The following is a 27,816-nucleotide window of genomic DNA, read 5'->3' as shown; positions in this document are numbered from 1 at the left end:
GAGTGCCTCGGACTTTTCTTGCTTCAGTTCAAGTCACAGTTACTGCTTCAGCAAGTTTTTTCTGTATTTCTATTCATCCGCGGGCCTGGTCCTTGTAGAGCACCTGCTTTTTACCCATTGTTCACACCTGTTTTGGAGCCATAAGCAGCACTCAACAATCCTCCCTTTTTTTGCACACTTTTATTATATTTGTTGGTCATAGGGATGGAAACAGAAGACAAAAAAATCAGCAAGAGGAAGAGGAAAGAGCAGAATAACGTGTGGACAAGAAAGAAAAGGAAGAGCATTAGCTGGGAGGTTCAACAAGAGTTAAGTTCAAAACAAAACAAAGTGAATGCAGTTGTCAGTAATAAAAGCTTCATTAAAAGGTCAAAGGTTTGAGAGGTCACTTAGACGGATTCTCCCCACCTCTGAATTGTCTCCCTCATTCCCTGCAACACTAGAGTTGCATCCCAGCAGCTTCTCTGCTCTGATGCAACATGGCATCTTAAAACAAGCAGTTTACATTGAAAGGTCAGCTGGGGGAGGGAACCATGCTGCAAATGTGGCTCAAGATGAAGAGGGCATCCAAGCAACCATAATATTAAAGCACAAATACGCACACACACATACCAGCCTGTCAGTCTTTTTCCACCAGAACACACAAATACATACTGTAGATAAAAACATACATAATGTGCATGTAAGCACATACAAAGCCTGTTTCACCGTCTCTCTCTCTCTTTCACTCTTTTGCAAAACACAAAAGGTACCCAAACACGTGGATAAATACCAAAGAAGCACAGACTCGCCTCCAAAAGGTTAGTGAAATCCAAAAATCAGCAAGACCGGAGTTTAAATGCCAAACAATTTCCGACGCAGACAAAGTTAGATTTCCATCAGTGTAAAGAAATCATAAAGCAGCTTAATCTGAGACGGTGAAAATAGAAAATAAAATTCATCCAGTCTTAAATAAACATATTCTCTTGTCTTTTGTCAAGCTGACCTGGGATGTTCTTGTAAGAAAACAGAATACGCAACTACGCCTTTTACTAATTAACGAAGTTTTAATGGATTTTATAATGAGATGTATAAAATAGTAGCAGTTGCAAGGTTGAATATGTACCTATATGTACTTTAATTATGTGTGTGTGTGTGTGTGTGTGTGTGTGTGTGTGTGTGTGTGTGTGTGTGTGTGTGTGTGTGTGTGTGTGTGTGTGTGTGTTCAAGGATTTGTGTTCTTTGGTGATAACTACTTCCTCTGACACAGAGCCACAGTGAGCGGCTGCTTGATTAATTCTGATCCACTTAATTAGAAAGCTGACGATTTCCCGCGTGAATACTGATAACATGGGGAACTGCTGTCATTGACTGTTATTGACTGATGGGTTCATTAAGGCTGACGAACATGGCGGTCGTGCTGAAACTTTCTTGCGTGAAAAAAAGACAAAACGAACACGAACATGAAAAAAAAATCATAGCACATGGTTGACACAAGCCTCATGTTGCTGCTGTAAAGCTGTATATAAAGTGTCACGAAAGCTGCAAAGAAGTACAGACTTTTGAAAATGAGCTGCTAAATCTGTGTGAGTGCAAAAAGTTTTTTGCCACAGGGAAAGGTGTGCTTGCAAATTTGCTAAAGCAATGAGCATGCGGCGTTTAGGTGTATGACATATGTACTGACAATAATCCTTCTGCTGAAGCAACACATCCCACGTGTAGGTATGTAAAAAAAAAACGTATGCGAACACCAGCAGGAAGTTCTGACAGCTGCAAATGTGCAGGTGTAACTTTTTTTCCGCGAGCAGCAAGATGCTTTCACGGCTGGCGAGACAAAAAAAAAAAAAAACAGTTCCTTTATACTGTGCTGTTGTGTAAAATGTGACAGAAACATGCAGAGACACAAATCTGGAAGTCGTGTGACTCCTGTTTACTGTTATGTATATTACATTAGTCAAAACAACCAACACATTTACACTTTTTTTGTGCTCATCAACGCATTCCCAGCATGTTCACCACATAGCAAACAAACCTTTTCTGTGATGTGAATAAAGATATTAGCCCAAAGACGGATTTAAATGGAGGCATAAAGCGTGGAAGATGGACAGGCCAATATTGAGAGTATGTAAGGAATGTGTGTGAGGGCTGTGGATGGATGTGTGGGGAGTGTGGGGAGCCAGAGGGCACTCTTTCCCCCCATGGAGATCCCTCCAGTAGCGTAGACAGTGATAGTATGGACCCCTGATCTCCAGCCCTGCCAACAATCTCTGCATGTCCAACTCCTGCTGATTACCGGCGACTCTGCAAAACAATGCCTCGCTTCTTCACACTCTTTCTCTCAGTCTGTCTGTCTTCTCTTACACGACTATCCTCACCCTCTTTGTCATAAATGCTCGCATGCTCAGCGCAGAAAGAACTGACAGCTCTGTCAGGGACTGGTGACATGTATTTCCCTTTTCTTTCACATAAGGTATGCTGAAGTTGGCCCCAGCCTTCTGCAACTCAAACAGGATTAAACCACTGGAGAATCCGAATGAGTGACAGGACTTCTAAAATCTGCTGCCGAATTCAGAATAGATTAATTCGGTAAAAAAAAAAAAAAAAGAAGGAAAAAAACCCAATTCATCATTCAATTTGAACGTCTGTCTGCTTCACTATAAGGGCCCAAATGCATACATACTCCCTAAGTGAATTGGTTACAGACCTCTTTTCTCCTACACACATCTCACACTAATCAACTTAGCCAATATTGAAAAGCCTCGATTATGTGTAATTCTGATATATTGCTTTGGTTTATTAGGAAAAAACACAGAAACCAGAAATATGATCTATTTCTGTGTTGCTCCCTTTGCCATTTTGGTAGCTCCCACTCACTTCTACAAAACCCCATTAAATGTGAACCTTGTACATAAACACGCACACATACACACACACACACACAAACACACGCATAATGCACAAAATAAAACACAAAAACTTTGGGGAGGTCAGGTTTGGCATCGGGTTCCTGCGTTATAAGTTTATGTTTGCCAAATTTAGGTCACATATCAATCTGAAGGAAGACCAAAACAAAAAAAACTAAGAAAAAAAACAGGGAAACAAGCTATTTTCACAAGAGACAAGCTGTATCACTCCCATCTGAGAGGTCGTTTGCGTTGCTTGACATTCACAGTGCTTCCCACAACCCTACAGTTGCGGCCCAACCTCCTTTGAAGTCAGCTAGAATTACTTATGACACAATAAGCTGCAACAATGAAGCAACAAAAGAGACTGGAATTTAAAGGGCATTCCTCTTTAACAAACTCCACCCAAAATACGCTCCGGATCCTCAACCAGACGTGTCTGTTGACGTGTTCTACTGTAGACTCAAAAGAGCTCGCAGGTGGCGGATTTACAGCCGCTGAAATGTCATTTCGGTTTCCAAACGGGGAAGTATATGATAATGTTTTTAATATGCTCTCCAATGATTAACATCTCAGTGTAATCCAGGCTTGGCAGAGGGACTTAACCAGAGCTTCCACACTGGCTCCAAGCCAGACTGGCGCTGTGACTTGTCTTCCTACAGACAGAGGGATGAGCTTGGGACGAGATGGGAGATGCGGGGGCCTGGATGGACCGACTGCAGACACAATACTGGCACTGTGACAACAGACACCGATCAAGACTAATCTCGCACTCCCAAATACGACACACACACACACACACACACACACACACACACACACACACACACACACACACGCTATATATTCATAAACTCGGTGTTTGCGGTTTATGCTTCCCAAACAAGACTTTAAAAGTTTTTAAAAACTCATTTTTATCACCTAAATAAGACACCTTCACACCATTTGGCACATTTTCCAAGCTACAATCACCAACTCGCACAGGTTATTCATGCTGATAAGACAGTATATGCGAGAACAGTGTAAAAAATTTGAATAAATTGACATAAAAGTGCACCATCAGCTCCAATCATGTTCAACTTCAGTCCTACTAGAACCCTCAGTCATTCGACTATACCCTTTACTTGGCAATTATGGTCCTAATCAAACGGGCTTATGTATATTTTACCAAAACCTCATCACTGCAGATTCCCCGGTTTCTTGTATCTATATTTGACTGGTTGGTTAGAAGAACGAGGGAGACATTTGGACATAAAACACTGTTAATAGTCAAAGCATCATTAAGGGATCTTTCCTCATAACTGGCTTCATGGGGGGCAGAGGAATGATCAAGAATAATGTGCGGTGCTTTGTAGCCACCCAGGTCACAGCCTGCATACAAATCTGCAATAAGGAGGAGAGGCAGGGAAGGCTAAGGGACGAAGGCAGGGGGATCTGAAACAGTGGGTGGGTTGGAGAGGGGCAGAGGGAGAGAGAAAGAGAGGGTGAGGATAACTGATCACAATAAGGCGGGTCATTTCTGTGTAGCAAGTTCAGAGATTCTGTGGGCCCTTATGGGGAAGAGGTGGAGGGAAGTAAAGGGGAGGGGAGGCTATTTGGGAGAGTGGGGGAGAGGTAACAGGGTAAGAGGGGGAGTCTTGCGCAGGCTGAGGCCCAGAGCTGTATTCAGTGGGGGTAGGCTGCTCCAGCTCCAACACTACTACAAAGCTGGACTCCTAGGGTTCATGAATAAGGCGAGGAAATGATCAGAAAAAAAAGGAAAAAGGACCCTGAGAGATGTTTAGACAGATGGCCCACTTAAAACGATGCAAGGACACAGACAGAGAAAAGTGATTTTAATGAAACTTCAGATTCGGCAAATAATTGATCTTTATTTCCCCCCCTTAAAATCCCAGCAGAAAGGTGAAAGTAAATTTAATGTGTTACAAGTGCCTTTCCAACAGACATTAAAAGATACTGGTCGCTTTAAATGCTTTAGATTGAATTAAATTGACATCATGAGAAGGGGCTAGAAGAGAGGGAGAGGGAAAAGGGGAAAAAAAGGAGAGGCAGGGAATCAAATGGAAGACGTTCAGAAAAGAGCTGTGGCGCCAAAGAAAATAGATAGCAGGGGACTTCTCTCCTCCTCCAGTCGTTCTTAAAGGGCCACTGAGAGCCTTTGAGGGAGAACATGCTAGTCAGTATTTTTAGAAATTTCATTTGATGGGATTCTGGCAAACATCTCTGCTCTGGGCCTTAGATGTAATATCAAATGTTACTTGCTGGGGACAAGATGATGTTTTATGAATTTAGTGAGCATGAATTATTAATGGCCAAACTGCTATCAAATATCTAAAATGTGCAACTAATTATTTGATGGGGGAGGCAGACAAAAAAAAGGGAAAAAAGAGAAAAAGGTATCGCTTTTGTGATTCTATCAAATTAATGCTGATTATTTGACCATATCAAACCTTCACACTTGAATTCCCTCATAACAGCAAAAAGCCAGAGGAGATTTCAAATGTTCCCAGTTGCAGAGCGGAGGGTTATTGAAGGTGTTCAGCAAATATAATGTAAGGTGTAAGCGCAAAGGCACGGTATAGTGTATACCGAAAAGTGGCATAAAGAGAAATCACCAAGCCTACAGTTTAGGCAGAAAGGACAGAGAGCCTCCTGGGGAGTGCTTCGCCATATTAATGCTGCACAGTGTAGGTGCTGTGCCAACCCACTACCTATCCTTTATAATCATAATCCATTTCCACTGCTATTGTCCTCCATGGAAAAGTCTCACTCCATGAGATCACCAAATGAGTGAGAGAGAAAGAAGGAGACAGAGCAATAACAGTGTAGAAATTGTGTGTGTGTGAGTGTGTGTGAGTGTGTTGAAGGCGGGAGCTCTCACCAAGTAAATGCCTATTAGAAAGTCCCCCTGAAACCAACCTGCCTATCCCACCCACAGTCTCCCCTCGGCCTCACCCAAACCTGCCGAGGCCTAATCATACGCTTGGATTTCTCTTAGATGACATGACCATAGCATTGCAGCAGAAAGCAGTTAACCACTCCACCTCTAGAACATGGAATTAGATTTAGGATGGTGATGAAACCCAAAACAGCTTGATTCTGGGCCCGTGCTCCAGTCCTTAACCCAACATTTGAGCTGTGTTTATTAACCCCTACGACATGTGTTTGTGTGGCGGTGTGTATCTGTATGTTTGCCCAAAAGGCCCGTCTGGGCTTGCTCGGGGTCTTCATTACTGAGTGAGTGAGCAATAGCTGTTCTGCTTGGTCGATGAAGGGAGCAAAGAGGTATGAATCACAAAATGGGTTTTCTGGGTTTTGCTTAATCAGATTTTGCGTTTAGAGAAACCAAGTGAAAAGGTAGAGGATGGACTTTAAACATTTACAAAATTTGCAATTGACTGCATAAAGAAAAAAAAAGAAGAGGTGGAACAAATGTAGAAATAAAATTCTTTGACATAATATGTGCATCAAAATAATGCAAAAATCAAGGAGAGGCTGAAAAAGTGAGAAAGAAAAGAATAAAGAAAAGCTCAAATTACCTCTGTATATGACTTTGTGAATGCATTTCACATATATATATATATATGTAGAGAGAGAGAGAGAGAGATTTATACTAGTATATATGTAGTGTATATAGAAGAGACAGAGTGCTCACCAAACACTCTGACCTTTCTAAGTGTCCTGTGATTATGATAGCCTGCCATTACCGCAAACACACCAGCCCAACACACTGTTCTGCAGACACAGACACACACACCACTGTGGCCTCAGCAGCTCACCACTATTGATTTTCACTTAAGTCTTACAGGTCCAGCATACACCTCTAACCCCCTGCCATCCACAATATTTACCTAGTTGCCAATATTTTGTCAGGGTGCTGTGGTGACAGATATGTGTACAATGTGGCTGAGAGGCTTGTCCTTTGACATCTGCTCTGGCTCTATTCAAGCGGGCCCGGCGGGGGAGCCACGTATGAGGTGCCCTCTTCATTTGTTTGTTCCCGCTCCGTCTCCATCCACCTGCCCGTCTAACTGCCCTATTTCTCCCACCTTCACTTCTCCTCACCTATTGTCACCTTCCCCCGTGTGTTGTGCTGCTTGGATGCTGGAAATAATGGCTTTCCTTTCATAATAAACTGCGGCCTCTTTAGATGTTCTTTCTTGTTTGTAACTGTAACCTCAGCAGGCGCAATCTAAAATCCTCACTGAAGAGAACCACACAATGGGGCCCACAACATGTAAAGACAAAGCAAAACTATGTGATTCTTGCCGCACACTTAGTAGCTTTTCAACAAGGCAGTTAAAAAACCTGTCTATCTACAAGGAACAGTTGTACATCGCTTTCATTTTTCTCTTGATCTTCAGTTTCTTTACTTTTAATCTACTCACTCATTCCTGGTTTTTGACGTTTTCTTTGTTTGTCACAAACACTGGAAAAGAGTGTTTATGGGAAAAACACAGTGTTTATGGCAAGAAGTGGCAAAAAAAAGATCCTTTTGTGGCTCAGAAAGTAGTTTTTGTGTTTGTCATTTCACCAAGAAAAACTTTCCATCTCTGCTTTTGAGCTTTTGGTAGTTTAAAAACTATGTGTGCACAAATTCTGCCACTTGTATCCTCGTAATAATGCGCGATAATCTCACATTAATCCCCCACCATCCTCATACACACAATGAGCTCAAGTGCAATAATTGATGTGCAATACATTCGGTCTGACCTATGTCTGCAATACACAACACTATTCTTTGATGCTTTTTATATTTAAATGTATTGCTGTAGTCATTTTTAGACACTTACTTATTAATCTTAGCTTCTTGTTGTTTATTAGGAGGGTAAATAGTCTTACTTATACTACAATGAGCCAATGCAAGTTTCGATCGAATGTGCAGTGAATGACAGTAAAGTTCATCTCAGTCTAATAATAATGATAGCTGCCTTTGTGTTTTCATAGATTGTCCTGTTGTCTTGCTCTAAAAAAGTAGAAAACATTTTCCTAAAGTTACATGTCTTAGGTAAGGCCAGTCTGTTCCCAGATGATGGATGTTGATGGAAAAATAGACTGAGGTCTGGGGCCGGTTGCTCTCCAGGTGGCTACCAGGGAAATGTCCAAAACTTGTGCAGGAATGCAGCAGTCAAAGCTCAAAGGCCAACCTGCAGGGGACAGGTACATTGACAGGTTATTTGGTTTCATATATCATCCTTCTTGTAGTATAATGCAAACCCATATGTACGTCACACACAACAAGTATCACACAAACATGCACGCACACACTTTAGATCAGTAGGGTGCTGTCTCAGACTGCCGGTGTCTCCCAGCCAGAGAGCCAACCACCGGAGAACAAAGAACACACAGATTTGAGCTCCTTCTTCTGCCTATGCACTTTTCTTTTTGTGCAGGATGGGTCTCGCTCTCAATGTTGTGGCAGGTAATGTACAATATTATAGCAAGCATCTTATCTGAATATTCATGGATGGCACATTTCCAAGTCCAGCGGTGAAGGAGAAACACAGGCTACAGCGCAGATTAAAAGCAGGAGTCAAAGTCCTGGAGAGGAAGGGTGGAGGTGTGTGTGTTTGAATGTGTGTGTGTGTGTGTGTGTGCCTGTGTGTGTGAAGGTGGGGTAGATTTTAATGCATGGTCAGAAGCAGGCATCATTGATTTCAACACTAAGTGAAGGACAAGGAGTGCAGAGCTCGATTCCAAATCAATGACACAGTCCAAAATGTCTGCCGTGCCGAGCGCAAGGCTCCCAGATTAGTGTGCAAAACGTAGAGTGGCACAGATTTTGTCAGACACACACGACAAAAACCTCCAGGCGTATAAAGGGCGGAGGAAGACAGTCAGCCAGACAGGCTCTGCAAGTGAATCAAACAGTCCTATCCTCCTGTGACGTATAGAATGTTTGTTTTTCTTCCCATCAGTTTAAAATGAAATTTTAAAAAAAATAAATAAATAAAACAACAGAAGCTCGCCTAAGAAATTGCATGGCATATGCAAAGAAGCACCACTTATGGGGATCCTATAGAGACCAAACCAGTGGGTGTGATGGACTAATTAAGTAGGGCCTGTGTACTCAAACATCAATAGGTTCCATCAGACTGCACATAGCTTCTATAATGGCCCATGCCCAATCACAGGGGGAATACTGCTGATTACACACCTGCACATATGCACACATTTAAACACATGCAAAGCTGAACTGATATAGTGCTAAAACCATATATAATGTTTATACATAAAATTATATATCTGTATATTATATATAAATATATTACACATTATATATGTGTGTGTGTGTGTGTGTGTGTGTGTGTGTGTGTGTGTGTGTGTGTGTGTGTGTGTGTGTGTGTGTGTGTGTGTGTGATTTTTAACTCTATATAGTTTCAGATCTGCATGTGTTTAAATGTGTGCATACTGCTTGCAAACTTATTTAAACCAATAAAGTTCCTAAAATAGGAAACTGAAAAGAAAGACATAAATCAATTTACTCTGACTCCTTTGACGGGTTAAGGAGTCGAGAAAAAGAGATTTTAGCACAAAGAGGGAGAAAAAGGGAAACCTCTGACCGTTACCCGAGCGGAGGTGCGAGCAGAAATTAAAATGTTTCATATCGAGCAATCCGAAATGAATTGGGTGAGGCAAGAGGAGAGAAAAGAAAAATCAATGGATCTCTGGCTGCAGTGAAAGGGACGGCATCACGAATGGGATTTGCCAGTGGGGCACAGCAGCTGCCAAATAACCTAGAGCTAAAGAATTACAATAATACTGATGAAGTGTGTGAGGGCTTTTAGCGGCATTGCTGGAAAATTGCTCTGATGGAGGCATAACAATGCTATCTAATTCAACTGCCCTCTCTACCGCTCTGAAAAGGCACAACAACAGATGAAACACTACCTTCTGCAACCGCTGAGGCCAGTTGTATAGACAGAAAGAGACACAGTGACACAGAGGAGGCTTTCTCTTTCTATTCTTCTCCTGTGTGATGTATAGCGGAAAGGCTTTCACATCATAATTTGTTTGCAATACTCCCTTTACAAACATATACCTCTACTGGTGATCATCAGCTGTCAGAGCTTCAGGAAACTACCTGCTCCTCTATCCCTCCACCATTTTTATTATTCCAGCTGTATGGTATTTGCTGATGAAAAGAAAGAAAGAGCAAAGTGGAGAAAAAAAATGGTGAGCATCTCTTTCCTTCATTTCATTTTGGGCATGCAGCTGTATAAAAAAAAAAAAAAAAGCAGCAGAGGAAGGAGGGCGAGATAAGATGGGGTGAATAAAAGGATGAGAGGAACAAGCTCCCATCATCTATTTTTATGCTGCATTTAATTTACATTTTCTTTTTGCTGCCGATAAAAGCGGACAGGGAACACAAGGACGGTGACACCCAGAGAGCTCCCCGGGTCAGAGGGCAGCAGTTAACCTGTCAGAAGCAGAGTACTGATTAGAATAAATCTACACACTCACTAGAGGTCAACTCCGGCCTCTGCTACCAGTCTGACCCACCACTCTCCCAGGCTGTGTGTGTATATCCACGGCTATGCATAGTGCACGTGTGCGCGTCACCGTGTGCATACATGTCTGCCTGTGTTGAATGAGAACATGAGTGCACATTAGTGTGTCTGTCTGCTTCACTCGAGGTGCTTTCACTTGTGCTTTTGTATTCATGCTGTATGTTAGACTTCTCCCCGGTGAGCATGGCAACGCACAAATTAATACACAAGATTTTTGAGCTCAGGTCATTTTAGCCGTTTTGCGTACGCTTTCTTCAAAGTTGGTTACATCTTTTCCGTTTATTTTTAAACAGTTTTAAATGATTTAAATGGTTTATTATTCTCTAATTTCATCTTTTCTTCATCTGTATGTAGCTACTGTAACATGTAAATTTTCCCAGTTAGGAATCAATAAAGCTTATCTTTAAACTGTTTATGTTGTATGGTTTGCCTACATACTGTATTCATACTGTATTTCTTATTCAAGAAAATTAATACACTTCTTTTTATAGCAAAAAAAAGTATAATTATAGAGTTCAAGTCATTTGAATCATCTCGTGTGTGATTTTTTTCAAAGCTGGTTACACCTTATCTAGCTGGTTCTTTAAAAAGGGTTGTTCTTAGATAGATTATATATTTTAAAATGATCTTTGACTTTCTACAACATTGGTTCATTTTTTGTGAAATCTCTCTTTTTTCCATCTGTATCTAGCTGCTGTAAATTTCCACAATGAGGGATCAATAAAGCTTATCTTATCCTGTGTTATCTTATGTAGGATTTCTCTGCTTGTGTACTGAGAAGCAACGCATGAATAAAAATGGCTCAGTTCCTTTTCAAACTGACAAATAAAAACACTAAAAAGAGACAAGAGGAGGCCCATTATAGCCGAGGTAGAAACAGCAATAATAGTTTTGTAATACATCCAGCAGCAGCTATTTATCCTAAACCCTCGCTGCCTGTTAGAAACTGACAACTATGAAAAAGTAAACCACCGAGCTGTTGTCCACATCTCTTCTTTAATGTGAGTAGAAGGGGAGGGCCAGCTCTGTGGGATGGAAATCTAACGCACATAAACACTAGACTTCATCTCTGGGGCTCAGAGGGCAAGACCCTGCGGCCCTCTTACAGAGGATGAAAGAGCTATCGTTGAATTAAAGAGTGAGGCTGCCAGTGTACACATACGTGCACACCGCCAGATGCGTGCACACACACAGAATACCTCATATGAAGAGCTGGAGGCTATCACAGTGTGAGCTACCATGTGGGATGTTTCTGGGCCCACACCTATGGAGGGTGTAAAGCCGCTGCCGAACGTGTAGGGTGAAGTGAGGTTACCTGCTGGAGAACTGAGGGGCTGGGCTTTGTACAATCACAATTAATCTGCAGCTCAACTAATAGCTCCTAAATAAACACTTTACTTCTTTGAGGTGTGTAGTTTCATGATTTTACAGTCAAAGCAGGAAGACACAGTTTTGGATGTGTGTCATATTATTTTTTTTGGACATTTAGAGATCAAGTGCAATAACTGAATATGGTTACTTTTTGCCACCATTGCAAGCAGCAGTGTTAATGAGTACAAGGATCACCCTCTGGATCCAGACAATGCAGAGAACAAATACTCTGAGGTGTCTGGAATTTTCAAAAAGGAATCTTTACAAATTGGCAGAGACAATGTGTGGATGGCCTCTTTTACAAATGATTTGCAAATAATCTTGTGAAAATTTCCCCTCGTGGGACTAATAAAGGATATTCGATTCTATTCTATTTTTTTCTCCAGTATGCATATTTTCCAATGTAAACCATGCGCATTTTTCAATTTTTAGAATCTGCACTACCATTCAAAAGCTTGGAGTCACCTAGAAATGTCCTTATTTTTGAAAGAAAAGCAGTTTTTTTCAATGAAGATAACATTAAATGAATGATAAATCCAGTGTAGACATTGTTAATGTGGTAAATGACTATTCTAGCTGGAAACAGCTGATTTTTAATGGAATATCTCCATAGAGGTACAGAGGAACATTTCCAGCAACCATCACTCCTGTGTTCTAATGCTACATTGTGTTAGCTAATGGTGTTGAAAGGCTCACTGATGATTAGAAAACCTTTGTGCAGTTATGTTAGCACATGGATAAAAGTGGGAGTTTTCATGGAAAACATGAAATTGCCTGGGTGAGCCCAAACTTTTGAATGGTTTAAATTTATTTTAGGATGGAGATACTTCAGCACTGCCAAACTCGTCTTTTTAACAGTGTCTTCTGGGCTTATTAGCCTGAGACTCCTGCAAATTCCACTATTATTTTCTAAAATGAAACCTAAAATGCTCAACTGTCAGATTTTATAGCCAGAACTGTGACTATAAAGAAAACAATGCTCTGATCTTAATCCTTGTCATAATCATTGGAGCCATAATCAATCATCTCTGCTGGTTCCCCAAAGGAAGCAACATGTGGCGGTGCAGCAAAAAAGGCAAACATATATTTGCACAGGTGGCTGTCACATACCCTCATGGATCTGAACAGAGCTGGTTGTAATATGGTTGAACATTCTCTGATACAGTTATACTGTATATTGTCATCAATATTCAGCTTCAAGGCATCAAAGGGTGTTATCCAGGGTCTCTTTTGCTTTTTATTTCTATGATTCCTCTTTGTCTGAAAATCGTGCCGACACTTGGACACTAGTCACAAGTTCCAGCGGTTCGTATGACACTCAGAACATTTAAGAGTCAAACTGTTCGGCCCTGCAAGCTTGACATGTGGCCGTACAATGTTTGTACTTTCCACCTTGATGGAGAACTGTAGCTGCAGTCGACTCCAATTCACGTCGGCTACAATAGACTCCAATAGCGATAACATTTCAAAGCCCCCCCAAAAAAGCATCCAAATCTCAAAAGAAATGTCTTGAACCTCACCTTCAGTTTAATCCACTTCCCTACTGTCCATCTGTATTCAAAATCAAATTCAATGCGAAAACATAGCTGAACACTAACAAAAACTGCTTTCATGCTGTTTTTTTATGCATGGGTGATGCTGCATTTCAAAATAATGGCATGCACCTTTAAGTATTTGTCATTCACACACAATGTAGAATCACAATGAAGGGAGAGCTGATAAGAATGAAGAAATCTGTTATCGTAAGTGATCAGACTTTGAGGGCAAGTCTTGTAATTATACACTGTCATGACATTTCTCTGGTCTGTATTTCTAAAAGCGCTAAAATTGCAATAAAATTCCTAAATGAGGCAGGTGCTTATGCAGCAGGAGCAGAGGCAGAAGCAGCACACAATGCCCACAGGTAGCTCCTATCTCTTTCTTTGTGTGAGTCAGCCAAAGAGATCAGTGGTGTCAGAACTATCAGGCCCCTAGTCTCAACAGAAGGGGGGCGCTGGGGTTGGTGGGTGAGGGGTAGTGGGGGGAGCGGGGGGGTCAGGTCAGGGGAACTCTTTCTTCCTCTGACCTATTGTTCTTCCTCGGTTTGAAAACACACCGCAGCTCTTTCATCCACGGCTCTGCACCCAGAGAAACAGGAAGTGTCTGCATCATAGACTCCATCCATCATCTGCAGCTAAAAGACCTGTCACATTTATAGACTTTTGACTTGCATTGTTATCCACTTCTAACATGACTGACTCACACCATTACTCGTGGCAGTATGAACATTGTCATCATAATTTCCTTTCTTTTGCCCTTGATGGTTTGGAGCGCTGCACTTTTTCCTTGATTTTTCTTGCATTTCTTGATTTCCACCACAGTGATTTCTGGTTAGCGAGCGATGTGACGAGTGTTTGAATCGGATGTGGCATAAGCTCTTCCTTCTTGAGACCGGCCGGAGCGGTCCACTCAGACAGGCTTAACTGTCCTCATCTCTCCTTCAGCCAGCTCCAGGCCAACTCTAATAGCAATCAATGAAGACCCAGACACAATGGCTAATTCAATTTCCCTGCACCAGTTTTCTCATCAGGGCTCAAGGTCCTGTCCCCAGCTGATAGGGCCCCTAGAACATGTCTGGAAGTGCGAGGATTTATCCAGGCCGTCAGCCACCCTTCTGTAATAGACACAGATAACCGGATTGTTGGAGGAGAAGGAAGTGGAGAGTGAGGTGAGGAGAAGAGTGAGATGAGGAGCTCACCTGCCTGCATGGCCACAGTGAGGCCCTTACCCGAAGCCGTGAGATACATCCCCTCTCCAATCTCTGCCAACTGGTCCTTCGTCTCCTCTATTAAAAAAAGAAAAAACTCAATCAAGAGGCACTTTGCTGTCTTCAATGAGATTTCAGAGACTTAGGGCAAGACGGGTGGAAAAAAGGGGGGGAGAGACCGAGAAGGAGGTGGAGGAGTGTGGTGCGAGTCTGAGGGGGGCCGAGGGGAGATTAACATCTGTGTGGCTTCGGTTCACTTACCTGGGGTTCCCAAATGATTCCCTGGTTGCAAAGCGGTGTGTTCCCCAAAAGGCAAAAAGTGAGAGAAGAGTGGATAAGAAGAGAGGCGGCACCCTCCTCTCGCTGTCTGTCAACTGGTGACCCATGGGGCAGAGGTTTGAGGAGCCGGGATCAAAGACGAACCGAAAAGGAGAGAGAAGCAGTATGTGAACAAATATAGGGGGAAAAGATATAGTCAATGATCTCTTTCTGTCTCCTTCGATCTCAGCCTCCTTTATTCCCCCCTCTCTTTTCTTGGCCTTTCAGCTCTCCTGGACAGTAACCTGCTGTCCACACCAGTCATAGTAAATAATACAAGGCTAGAGTGAGGCCTAAGTGCGCAACAATCTCCTACATGCACTGGGACAACAGAGTAAACAATACAAACATCAGAGACACAACAGCCCTCAGGCTCTGCATTCTGGCTCTCACACAGCCTCTGTGAAGTGTGTGCGCACGCTTGTGTATGTGCGTGCACACACCGGTTTTTCCCTTTTTCTTCTCTTTGCGTGTACATGCACATTCAAATGTCATGTTCAGCAGTGTGAAAGCAGATATAGTCGCATCTCTAGCACCATTCGGGATCCCCGGTGAGAAGACATCTGATGGCAGATGCTGCAGTCTGATGGCAACTGAATTATCCAAACACACCAAACCATTACCTCTGCCTAACTCAACTTATGTACACACATTGTAACACACACACATATATATATAGACACATGCACAGATCCAGGTATACATGCACATATGCTCATTGATACCCTCTCAAAGCATCACTGCTGTAGAACCAAACCGGCTGCTAAACAAAACTGAAAAACAATTCAGCCCCAATTCAGCATGCATGGAAACAAGCAAAGGCAAATCCATCCGTTTAGAATAAAGGAAACGGGCAGTGAAACCAACAGAAACACTGATTTCCATTCCTAATGCATCGGACATGGTGGGGAGATGTTGTTTCTGAGGTCTTGAATGGCGTGCCGGCAGTTGTCATCTGTCTGCTGTACAGCGAGTTAAAGCTGCCATGGCAGCCCGGTCCAGACTGGTGTACAATGAGCTGGATGCCAGCCAAAATGTCTCCTCTCTAAACATCACACATTTCAGACAGCCCTTTCAACTCACATGGGATGGAGGAAAGGCAAAATTCGCAGAAAGGAAGAAAAAAGAAAGAAAGAAGATAATTCAATTTCTTATGAGCATGAAATAAGAGCTAAGAGGCTGGAAATTTGCAGAAACATCTCAAAAATTTCTAAATAAAACTGAGACAATGAACCGACGCCATCAGTGTGATTAATGGAAACGTCAGATTATTGTTTGCCGGCAGCGTTTCATTATTCTGCGTCTCCTCTCAAAAAAAAAAAAAAAAAAAAAAAACCTCAACTAAAGCAAGAATTCATAAAATATGTAATTTAGCTCTGACCTTTGGCAGAGTTCAGCAGGTCCCCATCTGTGTGTGAGGAGCAGGGAGAGGGAAGAATGATGACCCCTTTAACAGCTAGCCTGCGACTACCTGCTGATCCAAAAACACTGGCCAGACATGAAGCCCCTGCATAGTCAAAGGATCAAACAGGGCCAGAGAATACTGCTTATTTCAGAGAAACAGAAAGAGGGGGTTTGGGGCTGAGGGAAGGGAGGTGGCTGCTCCAGTGCTACGTTTTGTGCCACTTTGGCCACTAGGGAAAGGAGAGAAGAGGGGCTCAAAACAAGGGGATGTGAGAGAGAAAGAAAGATGAAGAAACTGAGAAAGACAAGAAGAGCTTTAAGAAAAATAACAAAGAATGATAATGGGCTAATGCCAGCGTCAGAGATAACCCATACCTTGACTGCTGCGGCAAGAAGAAAATGACACAAACCGTACTGTTTGAAGCCTAATCCCCTTTTTACATTCTTAATTAGGAAACAACAAGCCATAAGCCTCTTTGCTGCGCTGACCCACACATACTAAACTCATATGTGTGGGTGTGTTAAGATCTGAGGCAGGAAATTTTCACTGTGGTCGACTTTTGCTGACAGCCATTCGGAAGCACACGGTTTGCTATTCAGCTAATTTGTGCTTTGAGTGCCTAGGACGAATTTGTATTTACATGCAATTTTGTATTTACAGACAGAAAACATGCACACACAGCAGTATGAATGCATTTTTGCCACTAAAGCCACAGATTTGTCTGTTTGAGCGTGCTGTTTAGTGTCAATCAATACATGGAAACTGGAGCCAATCACACATATGTAGGTCTATTCTTACTCAGCTGTGAGAATAATGCATTTTATAAATGGTACAGTTATATGTAGGTCTTTGTGATATATAATTATATCATAAATGAAGCATACATGTATACATTCCCAAGAAGAGGGATGCTTCTCACATCACATGACGTCTTTTCTTTTCACGTGCTTTTTATTACTATTGTTACTGCATCTCTGTATCCACATCTCATCACTGTACGGGCCATGCAGCACTCGCTGGCCGCTGCATAGACACACACCCTCAAATTTATGTGCTGTCACACGCACGTGCACGCAGAAGCAGCTGGGAAGCACAGGGGCGGGTGACGTGAAATGCCCACAATGGCTCCAGAGGGATTAATTTCTCCCACTTTATTTGTTTATTACTGCATGGAGAGCAACTGGGGTGGCAGCAGCACAACAAACAGGATATAGTAGTGAGTGGCTTCCTCCTGCGGTTTCTGATGCCTCACGCTGATCCCTATATTAAGATGACTAAATCTGCCGCTGTGGTATACAGGGCATAAGTTTGCTCTGCTGCAATGTGTGAGGGGGGAAGTCGTCGCACACTACAGATTGCTTTGTATTGTAACGTCATTTATTCAAACAAACTCACTGACTTTGGTATTTGGTTAAATTTTACAAAAGTACAGCAGCAACTCGTGTGGAAAGACTGCAAAAAATATGCATCACCAAACATTTATAGAACATGCAGCGATTATATCGACTGAAACGAGCTTTTCTTTAACTATCTGTCATCAGTGAGACGTTTTAAAATGTCAAATACTCACATAAATTGTTGAATTTGGGCTTCTATGGTGACATTTTGGTGATGTTACACATAACATATACCATTTGTGCCATATTGTAAGTGTGCTGGTATTTTAAAGATCATATAAACGGCATCTGGTCGGCCGTGTTTTTGTTGTTTTTGTTGTTGATTTTTCTTACCCATTAGCTGGGCACACCTCTCCTTGCAGATAAATAATATCAATACTTGTCTATTATTTTTTTCCCCCTGACCTTATTAAAACTTAATATGAGGAAAGTGCTGAAGTGGTAACCCATCCCACTGCCTCGAGCTGGGAACCAGATTTGGAATACTGCAGAAAATAAAAAGAGATATATTTAATGTTTTAGCAGCTTTGTTTGACCTACTATATCTTCATTGTGTTTGCCAAAAAGTCATTTACAAAAAATGACATATACAGTATATCATCAAAAATTGTGCTGAAAATAGTGTTTGGTTTAAATTATACTTTGGAGAATGCTGTCAAGATAAAACACATATCACAAAAAGAAGCTAAAATATATTAAACGTGTTACAGATGAGAAGTTCTGAAACACGCTCATCATCAGTTCTCTTAAAATACTTCAAAGTCATGAAGTATGACGCTGATAAAATAATGTTACATATAGTTTGGAGCCTATTAGTATACAGCATTTCATCTGTGTTTTTATTTTAATTCATTAAAAACTGCAATACAGAGTCAAAGTCAAATATAAATATGACATAAAGGTGCAAAGTCTGCAAAAAAATATGTGTACTTATGGATTCATATTTCATGTAAAGAATATATCAGCTTTTCTTTAGTTATATGTGATCAATGACAGGTGTTTAAATGCCTAAATAAATATTTAAAAAAGCTAAAATTCCCCTAATTAAAGAGGTGATTTTAGCAAATAAACAGATGTCAATCCCTCAGTGTCTGTGTGCGTCTGCAAAGTTTTTATTCAGGATTTCCCATAAGATACAGCCTGAGCAGTATTCTGAAAAAGCCTCAACAACAGCTATGTCTACTGACCTTTAAGAATCACATTACATATAATTATATGAAAGGAAAAACCTCTAAAATGAGGGTAGCATGGGTGGAACAGAACGTTCAATTTTGGATAAATACTCGCAAATCAGTGGAACTTAATCTGAGTCCCAGTGTCACCCAGGATGAGCTTGACCTCCTTTTTTATTACATCCAGAGATATTTTTGTACCTTCTTAAGCCATATTCCTCCCTCCTCACAGCGAGAATCCCACTCTGGCTATCTCATATGGGACTAATGAAAGTCATATTTACAGTACCCACGTGCACACACACACACACACACACACACACACACACACACACACACACACACACACACACACACACACACACACACACACACACACACACACACACACACACACACTCCTACAAATCACTTGTGGTGAGAAGCCAAAAAAATAATAAAAAATGTACAAGTGTGAATGCAGGCAGGTAAAGACAGGAAAAACGGTGATGTCTTTTACCGTCTACAGTGTGGCTTCCATGAAAAAATGAGCATCAAATAGTGAAAAACATTAATTAGTCACAATGGAATAAAAATCAACCCCCATCATCAGACCATTAGCTTTTGCAAGAAAAAGGGAATTCTCTCAAATTAATTTTATGATGTTCATTCAGTGTCGTGTTTATCCATGTTTTAATTTCCAGCTAATTTCCAGCTAACTGGCAAAATGATATTCAATTACTTAATTAAGTATGATCCAGCTGCGTGCCATCTCTCCACACCAGGGGCTGTCTCCCTGTGGGCTGCTGGTTTAAGCCTCTCTGCACTAATTATCACACTGACATTATCAGACTGTACCTGGCATTCTTTCCATTACCTTATGCTTTGCACCATTACGGACTGCCCCCACAGCACCGAATTAAACTCATGTACAGTCTCGGCGTATATAAGAAGAAGCATGGCATGGACTTGATATTTACTTGACAACAAAACAAAAAGAGCATTTTCATAGATATTGCAGAGGACTGCTGTAATATGAACCGCTATTGTAGCAAAGTGGTACATTAATAGAGATATTTGAATAAAACTGCACTGCTCTCACTGCAGAGACAAAAACAAACATGGCAGCGTGGAGACAATGAATATGTTTGCTATTTTACGGAGAGTCAAATGGATGCTATAGATAACAACAAAGACACATCCTGTGAGCTGTAATACATCCTATAAATGACCGCACATAAAAGAAGTCCACCCGTGCTCCTGTTCTGTATACACAATCAAGTGGATTGTGGCTCCCAAAGCATTCTATAGTGAGGTATATGCTATATTTTTAGGCTCCATACCTAATTAAAAACACTTAGGGACCTGAGACGGTGCCCATACAGAGTGCCCAGGCCACCCATGTCTACCAGACAACTGACAGCCCAATCTGATTAAAGGCTGACTAGAGGAGGGGCCTCCATCGGCCATCCACAGCAGGCCAAAAGTGATCACTATGGCGATGGGTAATTACAGCTGTCAACGCATCCTCCATCCTGCTGGCACCAGTTTGATTGCGCTCAGCAACAATGATAGACAAGCTTAGCATGCTCTCTACCAACCGCCATCACACTCGTTCCCTCTCTGCTCTATTTAGCTGACATGCAACATTCACATGGCCACACAACACAGGCCAGCCGTGGCATCTCAGCCCGGTTTTAATTGTTTCCCTCTCCCCCTCTCCTTCTTTTTCTTCTTCTTCTCTTTCCCAGCCTCATCCCTCTGTTCCCTCCTCTGTTCTCTCGTCTCCCTCTCCTCTCCCTCTCTCATGCGGACAGCTCAGAAGTGCAAGTGTTATTACATGAAACTCCCGCTGTAGCATTAATTGAAGGGAGATATGGTGGGACAAAAGCGACGGGGGGTAGAGCATGTCCATTATCACTCCTGCTTTCAACAGGTCTCACATTTGGAAACTGCAAATTGCAAAAACTTGCAAGGGCAAAATGTTTGACATTATTTGATCTGCAACCATATGGTGCAAGCAGGGAGGAGGGGTAAACAGAAAAACAGATAAATAAGTAAACAAAAGGAGCGAGGATTCAGGCGGCACGATGGGAAATACAGCCAGAGAGAGCAAACAAATCAAGAAAATAATTATGTTTAAGGTGTAATTAATGAGGGGGTCTTGCTTGCGAGAGGGTATGTCAAGTGCTCTCCCCCTGACAAACTTCTCTCGCTGGTAGCCTCTCCTCCGCCATGCCCTTGCCTCCTATCTTGTGGCTGACAGTGACAATAGCCATACTGTGGATGCTAAACAGCCTATCGTGAAGTGTGGGAGGCAGGACTACAAGTTCACATTGAGAAAAACATCGCCTTCCTGCTAGCATTGTGACGGTTGATTTAAGTTAGCAGTATTAATGAAGTCAAGTGTAGCTGGACAGGGCTTCCATATCCTCTCTTAATTACCTGGCTTCGTCTCGGCATGCTTGTCCTTAATCTGACCTAATGTGGCTAATAACTGAACTTGAAAACAATCAAAACAGCAATTAGAAACAACAGCCGCAGAAATGCTGAATTCTCAAATTTATGCAGCAAAAATTGTTTGCTGCCTTTTGTGTCGACATTGCATTAAAAAGGTTTTAAAACAAACTCATAAAGAAAGAAGTAACAAGAATCATAAAAAGCAGCAAATGTTTTCCCTAATAAACAAAGTATTTTATTAGTTACAATGAAATTTGATTTCAAGAAAAAAAACACTGGTTATGTTTTGGTACAGGTTCTTATCTTCCTACATTCTCTGAATAACATAATAGAGCTCTGATATACTGACAAAACCATTCTCAAGAACAGAAACACTTTTTCCTCTATATTTTTCCTCTTTTTTTCTATTCTAACACAAATATGTCTTCAAGGAGGTCTTGTTTAAGCCTGTAAATTCCTTGAAAGTGGATGAAATTAGGATCTGCCTATTCCGGTTACAGCCCCGGCATGGTACTGACAAAAACAGATGAGTGTTTCTCCTGAGGGAGAGGATTGTGGGTATGGAACGAGTTAGCACTGCCTGTTATTGCAGCTGATCATAAAAGGCTATGTGCATGGGAATTCCACTGTAAAAACTGGAAAATGTTTGTTCCTATAAAAACATGTTAATGCAAAACAGTTAGGTGAAAGACAAAACTTAACCACAGTTAATAAGGCCATAAAACAGGCGAATTTAGCTGTTCACAGTTTGTTAGTAAATGTAATGCATTTCTGAACATACGCTGCTTACAAAAATAAGAGATTTTATTCAGACACAGTGAATAAAGGAATTGCTTAGAAATGTACCCACAGAATCCATTCTTTTATCGAGTTTAATCCAAATAATTCTTAGTAACATGCTGAAACACATTTGCATACAAATGACAAACATCCACATTGTCTCACATATTTGTTTGACACAATCTAGAATTTTAGACATTTGCAAGAAGATTACAAGAAACAAATCGGTTGCTGGAATCGTTTTTTCCCTAATTTGCTCTGACCAAACTAAACCCTGACTGTGGGTAAAGTGGACAGGAGGCCAGATCCTACTGGTGTTTGATTGAATTGAGGCGCCTCCTCTCTCTGACCCCCAACGCTGCCTCCATCCACCAATGAGGCGAAGGCAAGCAGATTAGCAGGAATCCTGAGAGGAAGTTTAAACAAGAGGAAACATTAAGTTTGAAATAAAACACAGGAAACAGGGTTAACTACAACTCCTCCCAGTCAGTCCCAGTGGCCGGGCTATTTTTTCCCCAATTATCCTTGGTTAACGGGATTAATTACTCTAACTTCTTTTTCTTTTCTTCCCCTCAAAGCAAACGGGCAATAAATCCTTCTCTGTGCAACACAGTCCAAGAGGGCCAGTCTAATTAGCATAACAAGTTACAAAAACATTATGGCCTTAAAGTGCTTTCAGAGAAAACAACATCAGAAGCGCACAGGATGCAGGATGGGATTTAGGAGGGCTATTTAAATTGAATAAAAAGTGTGAGGAGTTGGGAAGAGGGGTAAACACAACATAGGTGATGCAAGGGAGGACAGGAACGGAAACGAAGGACCTGATTTCTACAGGACTGACCCTGACATGTCTGACATACATGCACAGAAAAACACAGGGATTGTGGACATGTGAGAAGAGAACTCTCAGCTATTTCAGTAACAAATGGACCACCAGAATTGGAATAAATAGCAAAGTGATTCAAATTGAGGAAACAGTTTTTGCAAAAATATGGTGACTTTCCTTCATCACCTGAACATCTTAGGCTGCGCAAATGTGTCATTAGGCTGCAGAATATACTTTTCTGGAGGCTACGGCAATATTTGTCAACAAGAAGTGCAGAAAATCCGCTGCAGTTATGGGACTGCCTGCTCACCATCCACCGCCTTGTGCCAAAACCCACACTGCAGAGTCTGAGGGCAAAAACAGCCGTTTTCTAGCCAACCTGTTTAGCATGAGTCCCACCCAGTCGTCTGCTTTCACTAACCTGTCCTGACAAGTACCCAGATTAACGTAATCTTATATCAGTGCAGAGGAGCAGAAGAGAGCAGATGGACCCCCTGTGCCACCCCCTTCCACCCGACACTAGCACACACACACACACACACACACACACACACACACACACACACACAAGCAAATGCAAACTCCCTCACTCATAAACACACATATTAGACTTAGCTGCAGAGTGCTTAGCATGCAAAACCTGGGCCCCAGCCACAGCAATTAATGTTCTCCCAGCAAATTGCCACAGCTTTGGATGATGCTGTTTGGTCAGTGTTACCCTGTATATTCATATGCTGCGTCTCAGCAAACACTGCAGTCCTGCTGCTGCGTGAGCGTGCCAGTGCGGCCGTTTTGATATAAGAAAAAAAAAACAAGCTGAAAGGCTCTTTTCATTCATTTGCAAGTAAATAAATAAATATATCAATAGACAAGTAATTGAATAAGACACTCAACAAGAGACTGCAGGCTGGGGAATTGAATTTGGGATTTTTAACACTTGTCATCTGCCGTGTTGAAGTGAGCTTGTCTTTTTACAGTTTCCCTGGTAAATCTCAACAACTTTGCTAAACTGAACAGATGGGCTTGCTAATTAGCAGCGCTCAGGCTGTAAGTTTGTTTATAAAGAGAGAAAGGGTTCCAGACATCTTGACACATTTTATTAACATATCATACCTTAAAGCTATGCTTCTTGGTACCCACCAGGCTCTTTAGCTAAATGCACACACACATGCGGAGACACGCTTTCACACATGCACATGCACTTTCATATAAACATGCCCATGTGCGTCAGTGTGCACACATACACTGTACACACCAGGGAAACAATAAAAGTCAGCCTTGCGAAACGGAACACCCTGTATGTATGCTCATGAATATGCACAATTAACTCTGTGTGTGTGTGTGTTAATGTGCCTACGTATGCGTGTGTGTGTGTGTGTGTGAGTGTGTGTGTGTGTGTGTGTGTGTGTGTGTGTGTGTGTGTGCGCACATGTCTTTACAGAAGTGTAACAGCACATTTTGCATGAGTGTGTGTGTGTCCACTGTATAAATATGTGTGTATGTGAGAGATACTGTTTGTTTTGGAGAGTGTCACTGCGTGTGTCATGTACATGTCCTTGCTGGAGCAATGGCATGCTTCTCTCTCCACCAGGCCCCCCTCCTAAATTCACCCCCTGCCGTTTTGTCAGCTTTCACTATTGTGTGTCAGAACACTGACACTAGATGATGTCCCAAGCAGACAGGGTTGGTGAGCTCCCAGAGGGGCCCAGAGTATTCAGCAGCAGGATAGGATGGACTGAGGCTCTATCGGTGCCATTTAAGCCTCCTGCCGGGCCCCACTTAGGACAGGGGCGACATCACGGCACCCACCCACTACGCTGATGCAGTGAGATGTGAAAACTTAGCCAGAGAACTACGATGACAGAGGAAGAGTGCATGATAGAGAGAAATAGAGAGAAAAAAAATTCCATCTCCAATGCCAGATGATATAGCTCGTATCAGTGTTATCTTTTTTCTCTGCTCTTTTTTCGACACACATACCCACAGACATACCACAGCCTGGTGTTTCAGCAGGCACATATTGCCATGGTGATCCTGGTTAAGAGGCTTACATTTGGCCCATGCGGATGGTTGCTGGGGGACACTCCCATTGCCATGGTGATGGCTACTGGGAGGACACTCACATTGCCATGGTGATGATGGCAGGAGCCAGGCATGCCAACCAATGAGATGATGGATAGATGCCATGCAGGAGGCGAAGGGGAAAACGTGACTAGAATGCCCGCTTGTTATGTCTACTGCCAAGGAGACTTTTCATAAATTGTATCTTCACACATGGTTACATCCAGCGGCAACCAGCAGCTTTTCCTGCAAAGAGATGTATTTATGTTTCATGATGGATAAAATAATAATCACATTTTTAAAGGACAGAGGCAGTAATATTTTAATCCTGAATAGATACAGGAAAAATATAGGGGCTACTCTAAAGATTAAAAACATTGCAGATTATAGATTTAAGATCACAGATGACATGAATTATGGATAGGAAACATGAAAGAAGGAGCTTCACATTAAAATCATGTACTAATGCGAAATAACAGAAATTCAGTCACTGATGGAACAAGGTTGGAACCCATTTGCATCAGTGTTTGTGTGTGAAATGTGCATGCTACATAATTCTGCATTCCATCAGTAATAATAGCAGTACAGAAGCAGCAATAGCGATGGGATTGCAATCTGGTGATTTAGCTCCAGATAATAGCTAAAGCCATTTCGCCTGCCTCCCAGCAGAGGGAGGCTGGGACTGGGTCGACGGCCAGCGGGACAAGGCTGGGAACCAAGGGACCGGGGCTGCCTGAAGGCATGGCCAAGGTCCAAATCTGGCCCGGTGTAAGCGACTACCAAGAGTTGTGGTACATGTGTTTATGCGAGTAAAAGCAACAGCAGAGGCGGGATGGAGCAGGAAAGGGGCCTTGTTGGACGGAATCCATCCTGTACATTTTATTCCAAAACACACACATGCACAACATCACACACATCCCTCACCTGCTTCTTCTTTCTTACTGAGCTGCTTTTTTTTTCTCCCTGATGGTGAGTTCTAGAAGTTAAAAAATGCTTTCCGCCCATGAAGCAGCCAGCCCCAAAAAGGTCAACCACAACAGCCCATAGAAACATCTCATCCAGCTTTGTGACTTCTAGTTTTAACCAAATAAAATGCACTCATGCACCAACAGCTGCACATATCCCTGTATGTCGCTGGTCTTCTATGTGTAACTTAAGTCTCTGCACCAATAGAATCACTACTGAGCGATATCACTGACCCCCAGGCAATAGGACTTGTTTTTTTTTTTTTTGAAAAAATCGTACATGACTGAACAAAAGTTGTGTGTGCATTTGTGTGTCTGTGCTCATGAATGAGCAGTCAAATGGCTCAGCTTAGAGGGGGAAGCTGCACTTTGACTGCCTGCATTTTTAAGTTGACAGTTCAGCTAAGATAAAAGATTTGCCTTTCTTCCTGAGAAAGTGGCACACAATTTACCAGAGAGAGAAGGTGTTTGTAACGCATTCAGGAGTGTGTCATGTCAACAAATTTGTCTCTGCATGGGCAGGAGCACCTGCCGGATACTATCTCCTGGTGCACACAAGGTGCAGAGAAACACCCTTCACGCTCATCCAGCAACACAACCATACAAGCGCATGAAGAGAAGCGAAGGATAAAGTGTGTTTTGTACATTTTTTGCAACATGTTATGCAATACTATCCATATATTGTAAAAACAGTGGCTGAATATGATCATAAATCTCAATCACCTGCTGAAACATGTTTGCCTCTTACTCTGCAATTGACAGATCCACACTGTCTCTACAGATGTAAGCCAAACACACTATAAATATCTATAGGACACAGCATGATGAATACAATATCAGCTTGGGTGCAATAAAACCATTCAGCACAAACGCAATAATAATTTTCCACACGCCAACCACATGGAAATTCACTCAAACACAGCAAACGTCCAGCAGTATGGAATCCCATACAGCAGCTAGTAGAAAAATGAGCTCTCAAGTCAATGATATGATGTGAAAGCAATAGATGATAGAAAGCACAGATGAGGTCTGAAAATGAAATAACAGACCCCTTGAGGTTTAGTCTATATCTCCTCATTACCCTCAATAGCAGCATGTGCAGGTGGTTTTCCAGTTTGGAGTGTATAGTACACAAACATATATAAACCCAATTAACTGCACTGTAGTATGGTTGACCCAAGATGTGGCATTTTGACTGGTATCAAACATGATGTACTGACAAAAATCCATTTAAGCTGAGCTAAATTTAGCTAAATATTTAGTGTACAGATGACTGGACTTACATGACATTCATGGGGGATTTTTGTACATTTTCCTCACTTTCCATGTAGGTTGGTTTTTCTCTCAGTGTAGACTTTATTTTCTCAATCACTGCTGTCATTTTTTAACCACGATTCTGTAGAAATGTAGATGTCATTTGCTGAAGATTTCCAAGAAAGCAATGTGCGTGAGCATCACTGAGGAACTGTTTTAATGTAAATGTCAGCTGCTTAACAATGCTTCATACACAAACTGCTTTCAGAAACTTAAAGGAAGATGAGGTGAGTCCTTGAATTTGAACAGTTTCCTGCTCAGAATCGAAATGCTTAAGCCTACCAACAGTTAATTGACTAATATTGCTAACCTAATGTGCTGACAATGTGATTCTGCTGGCATCTTAGGTCCATCCTTAGAGAATAAAAACACTAGGGAGGTAGATTTTCACTTGACAAATGAATACTGGAGTGATGATTACAGTATAAAACTCACCAAGAGAATGAAACTGTGGAGGACATAATGCTGCATTTGTGATTCTTTTGCGATTTCGTTTTAGCTTTCCATATACAGGGTCTCTCGGAAGGAAATATGTGTGGATTACACCTTTAAAGACACCCTCAAACTTGTTCAGCCCCTGAGGAGACCAATAGAGAGCTGTGTTACCAAAGTCCCTGCAGAGACAACAA

The 27,816-nt window shown here is 41.8% G+C and overlaps 1 long non-coding RNA gene across 2 annotated transcripts in view; it reads right to left on the bottom strand.

Annotated features, from left to right (window-relative positions):
• Window positions 1–3,757: 3,757 nt before the first annotated feature.
• The window catches only part of LOC129350005 (uncharacterized), a 74,343-nt gene continuing 50,284 nt past the window's right edge, over window positions 3,758–27,816 (bottom strand). Inside the window, exons 3-5 of one of the 2 annotated variants that reach the window (XR_008603194.1) lie at window positions 14,772–14,884; window positions 14,502–14,588; window positions 3,758–8,029 (exon numbers count right to left, since the gene is read on the bottom strand). This is a non-coding gene — a long non-coding RNA (uncharacterized LOC129350005). Of the gene's footprint in view, window positions 8,030–12,714; window positions 14,418–14,501; window positions 14,589–14,771; window positions 14,885–27,816 lie in introns of those variants that run through there. The other variant, XR_008603195.1, reaches the window with a different exon arrangement.

Source organism: Amphiprion ocellaris, chromosome 11 (assembly GCF_022539595.1).
Source record: "Amphiprion ocellaris isolate individual 3 ecotype Okinawa chromosome 11, ASM2253959v1, whole genome shotgun sequence".
Classification (NCBI taxonomy): Eukaryota; Metazoa; Chordata; class Actinopteri; family Pomacentridae; genus Amphiprion; species Amphiprion ocellaris.
The sequence above is the reverse complement of the archived record's forward strand: the minus strand, read 5'-3'. Positions and strand labels throughout refer to the sequence as shown.